Source organism: Helianthus annuus, chromosome 14, assembly GCF_002127325.2.
Source record: "Helianthus annuus cultivar XRQ/B chromosome 14, HanXRQr2.0-SUNRISE, whole genome shotgun sequence".
Classification (NCBI taxonomy): Eukaryota; Viridiplantae; Streptophyta; class Magnoliopsida; order Asterales; family Asteraceae; genus Helianthus; species Helianthus annuus.
The window spans coordinates 18,136,761-18,142,422 of NC_035446.2; positions in this window are offsets into that span (position 1 = coordinate 18,136,761).

Consider the following 5,662-nt stretch of genomic DNA (forward strand, 5'->3'; position numbering starts at 1 on the left):
ACTAAAAATGGGTAAAACAGGCTAAAAACTAAGGATCGTTTTTTCGAACATTCAGGATCGCTCGAAAAGAAGTTGTTTGAACCGCTCATTTGTCCAGTTTTGCATCTGGACCGCTCCAAAAACTGCCTTGAACCGCTCGAGTGTACATCCCTGGACCGCTCGAACGATCATATTCTGGGCCGCTCATTCGTACATTAGTTCATCTGAACCGCTCGTATGACAAGTTCTGGTCCGCTCGTATGACAAGTCTTGGTCCGCTCGTTTGAACTTATTTGGACCGCTTATAGATACATTGATTGGTTCGCTTATTCGGTCAACTGTTTTGGTCCACTCATCCGACTTGATCCGCTTATTTGGTCCAATCCAGTTCGCTCGTTTGGTCAAAGTTGCTGGTTCGCTTATCGGTTCAACCAGTTCCGCTTATTTGTCCAAATTGGTTTTCGCATATACGATCAATTTGATTTCATTCAAGTATAAAGATTATTTCACGACAATCGAGTGTAATTCACGAATATAAGAACATGGCAAAAGAAGAGCATGATGCCTGGTGGAGAAGAGACAGTGCAAGATGGGAGATTGGCAAGTTGTATGAACCATTTCAAGAAGCACAGAGAGCCAAGAGATGGAATGAAGAATTGGAGTGTTATTTGGATCCACAGGGGAATCCAGTGGTAGATCCGTCAAAAGTGGATTTTGATGCTGTAACCAATGTGTTTCCAAGTGAGCATATTTTCAACACAAAAAGACTTTCTGATAAAAGCTATCTGCCAGATTTGATGAACAAGCTGAAAGAGGTCTTTGAAGCAAGTTTACCGAAGGTAGTAGAGATGAGAAAGAGAAAAGAAGAAGAATTGAAGAAGTTGATTGAAGAAGTGAAGGCTGATGCGAAGATTGCTGCTGAAAAGGAATAGAAATCTGAAGAGAAAGGAAAGGATGTAAAGAAAGAAGGAAAAGAGGAGAAGGCAGTGGTAGATCAGAAAGCTAAGAAAGAAGATTCGGTGCTGAAAGAGACTGAGATAAGAAAATCTTCTGACTCATTGAATGTTGATTTAGTTGATAAAAATGAAAACAAGTGCAGGAATTGCATAGTAGTGTGCAAAGCCTGTACAGAAAAAGATGACATCATAAAAATAAAAGATAATGAAATGAATAAGCTTGAAGATGTTTTAAAAATGAAATGTAAAGAAAGGATTGATACAGAGCAAAGTCTAAAATTAAAAGTTGAGAAATTAACACAAAAATGTCATGATTTTGAAAAAGAAAATAAGGTTTTGAAAGAAAAATGTGACACAAAATGTGTTGATTGCATTGAGAAAGAATCTAAGTTTCTAGAGTTACAAAAATAGTATGATTCTTTAAAATGGTCAAGTCAGAAAGTACAAGAAGCTTATGATACTTTGAAGAGCCAAGTCAAAAGTTTTGATCAGAGATTGTCTGAAACTTTAACAACCAAAGAATTGTATAAAAGACAGTTTAAAGAAAAACAAATTGAATTAAACAAGCGTGTTGATGAAATTGCTAATCTTAAACAAGTCTTGGCTGAAAAAGAAAAGATTGTTACAAAACTTCAAAGTTATCATAACTCTTCGTACATTCTCGAACGTATTTTCAATATCACACCAGATGACAAAGATACTTATAACTGTAAAAAGGGTATTGGTTCAGAGTTTCATCAGGTACCACCACCATTGAGGGACAATTATACTTTTTATGATGAGGAAAAGGTGGCAAAGGGTTTGAACATAGTTAACCAATTACCTGAAAGTATTGATGTGACTTACACCAAATCTGATGATGCTGATGATTCAGAGGTGGTATGTAAGGTGGGTGATAGTGTTTTGAAAGGTAAGTCTGAATCACAGGATGAAGGTGAAGGAAATCTTTATGATGGATATCTGAAAGATACAAAATCCGAGAAAAATTTGAATGATGATTCAAAAGGATTGGTTTATACCATGATTGGATCGGACAAACTATTCTTGGATGTGGTTTTCCCGATTCAGAATGTGATTTCAGAAAAAAATTGACAAAGTTTTCAAGATGATTGAAATTGAGAAGTCTGAAATGTTGAAGTTTGCTGGTAAAGGTTTCAAAGGGTATTATAACAAACCTGGTTCTAAGAAGAAAAACATGAAGTCCGGTTTGGGGTATAAGAAGAAACATAATCGAAACAGAACTGAAAGGTCCAATTTTCAGACAAAAATGAATTTTGTTCAAGGAAAAAGTTTCACCGAAGAAGAAAAATTCAAAATTGGAAAACAATCTAATGCAGAGTTTGAGGCTATGAAAAAGAAACAACAACAAGCAAAGGATGTTTCAAAGAAAGTTTGTTTTAAATGTGATCAAATTGGCCATGTTGCACGAAAATGTGAAAATCCAAAGTCTGATGTTGAGACACAGAAATCTGAGAGTGTGAAACTAAGGTCAACCAGATTTGATTCGAGACAAACTTGGAGGTTTAACACAAACAAGTTTGCCTCAAATCAAAATTGGAAATCAAACCCGAACAGGTTTAATTCTAGACAGATCTGGAATTCTCACACATCCAGAATGAGAACATCATGGAGTCGGAAAACATCGGTTGGTGTGACAAAACCTCAAAAGATTTGGAAACCTAAAAATGTTGTTCAAACTCAAAAGGTTCAGAAAGAAACAAATTTTTACAAAAGAGGTACTCCGAAAGGTCAAGTGTGGTCTGTTAAGAAAAGTGTTGAGTTGATAAAAGATGAGAAACAGAAACAAATTTGGAAACCAAAAACTGAAACAACTTCTGAGGATTCAGATGTGGTTGCCTATGATGCGAATGTTTCACCGCTCAAAGCTAAAAACTTTAAAATTCAGGTTGCTAGAATCAAGGTTACACCTAAGGCTCCTGAGGCCTGGGTGGACACCATGTTTGATTAAGTGGTTGGAATTGCCAGAGCTTCCTGGATCGCGAAGCATGAATCGGCATCTATCTTTATTGTTTGAAATTTTTATGACAAATTGTTTGTGTATTTGATAAAGTTTGAATGTGCAGGTGCTAAATGCTGATGAAGATTGTGAGAGTGTTGCACGGGAAGAGGTTGAAGATCCCTGGTTTTGGTCAGACAGGGAATTTGTTTGTTGTTTTGTATAAGTTTGTGTTGTATTTGATGATTGTTGTTTGTTTGTTGGTTGTTTGTTTGTTTGGTTGATGATTGTGATGTTTGATGTTAGTTTACATTGAATAAGTGGTGATGGATTATGCTGAAACCCTCATGGCGGAACAAACATGATTACTCACAAGTTGAAGAACGGTTTTCAAACAGTCAAAATCAATGGGTTGTAAATCATGGGGGTACGTTATATTTTCTGCGAAACAGAGCATGAGATGCAGAAAATGGATGGCGAGACAAAGCTATCAGTATCGGTTTGTCAAATTTCTTTAATGGTTTTGCATTTTAGGGGGGGAAATTTTGTTAAAAAATACAAAAACATTAGAAAATTTGAAAAATACAAAAACATGATAAAATCAAAAATTTGAGTTTTGCATAAATAGAGGAAATGATAGTACATCAGTAGACAGTTACAGTATGCTAAAGATATGTAATGATTAAATAGCATTAAGCAGTCTCACTAATGATATGTCGATAGGTTTTTATACATTTAGTAAGCTTTTTCGGGATATAAATCTAAATTCAAATTTACTTATTTTGTGGGGAACACTACTTGGATATATAGGTAATCCCTGAAATCTCGTTTGAAAGGTCTCGTATTCTGATATACTAGGTGGTTATACTCTATGATGTCTGGGGTATTATTCCGGGACTTCTGCTGAACGGTGGTTCTGACCTAGTCCCTGGCTAATACTTTCACCAAAATGCTTGAAATATAGCATAAAGCCCTCAGCTGATTAGACAATAAAATTGATAATCAGTTGTTGTAGCTGAAAAAGATCCTCTAAATGGGACACACTGCAAAGTCGAAGCTGATATCTCTCTGCTGAACGGAAGTTCTGACCTGAGATCCCTCAGTTTTCGCATTTAACCCCTAATTTATGTACAGACATCGTTGTAGTATTTTCTTACCTGTAAGACTGAATATTGGGATTCTGGATACGGGAGTATATTCAAGAGGTGGGACACATGAATGAGTTTAAGTCTTAAAACATCTAAATTGTATCCTGAATCAGTTGAAATTTGTATGAAAATTTAAATGGATCAGTATATCGACAATCTAAGTGAATTGTTTAATTCTTAATGTGAATTTAAGCTCAACGGTACTTGTGACTTGTCAAAAACTGATATGATCCTCTGATGCATACTCAAACAAAAATATTGTCTGTAAATATGTTTGTATATATTTCTTTACTGCTTTATATTTTCAGAAAACGCAAAAAGATTTTGATTTCTGCTTTATTTTCGATAAACCGATGTCTGAGATGCTGAGTTTCAAAATCTAAGTATGCTGATTGTGTTTCTGAAACTAAACGAGTTCATTAATTTGAAACTTGAGATTTTTAGAAAACTTCAAAAACAGGTTGTGAATATTTTCAAGGTCATTAATTTGAACTTGAATGATAATCTATGGGGGAGTGTTTTAGAAAGTTGTATAGTGCCAGTTTACGGTTATTGGTTGATGAGTTTAAAATGTTGTTACTTATCATTTGTATGAGTGATTACAGGAAAGAATCAGATTACGATCCCGAAGAGCCGAGTCTAAGGGGGAGTCTGAAGATAAGTTGTAAGTGAGAAAAGCAAGGTGATGATCTCTAAAAGCACGGAAGCTTGGCGAGAGGGGGAGCTTTCTGATGATGAAGATGATCAATGAGAAAGATTGAAGGATTCTTATATTGTTACAATCTGAACAAGTTGGCAAAGATGATCAAGACTGAAGAGGTGGCATAACAGAGAATGTTCACTGAAGACTTCGTCAATATCCGAGGGGGAGTCTGTTGGTGCATTACGTCTATTGACTTCGTCTTGTATGATGTAATAGGATAAGATAGATTAGAATAACCAGTGCACGAGGTTCGAGAAACGAGAACTGGTGAATTATCATGTTGGACCGCTTATATGAACAATGTTCATAAAAGCGATCCAAGCTATCTTGTCTGGACCGCTTTTGTGTCATGTTCGTATAAGCGGTTCAAGATCTCTATAAATAGGGCACTGGTTGATTCATTTGTAATGGCTCGGAACTTGTAACGAAGTGCTTCCGAATTGCTTCCAGGTTGTAAACATTATCAGAATCAATAAAGTGAAGCATTATATTTAGTTTGAGCGTCTAATTCACTGATTCCGCCTTTGAATTGGAAAACAACTCTTCTGGTCGACTCATTCAGAGTCAAAGACGATCCAACAGTTTGAAGACTTGTTTTATATGGGAATAATAACCACACTCTGGATTTTGGGGTCAAAACAATAAGGTTTGACCCGTTTCGGCTAGTTTATGTAAACTAGTTACATAAACCGAACCGTGCGCGCAAAAGGCGTAACAGGTAACTGTAAGCGTTCTACACAGGTTTCCTAAGTCAATATGCTTTAAAGAGGTTGTGGTATCAGTAGGATACCTTCCATAATGCCAGTAACGAGTTTAAATCCATTTTATGCCCCGTAGGGGTATTTCGGTCATTTTAAAGATTATAAAAGAGGTTTCTGAGTTCTACAGGAAATCTGAGTTTTCCGAACAGTTTATAAAG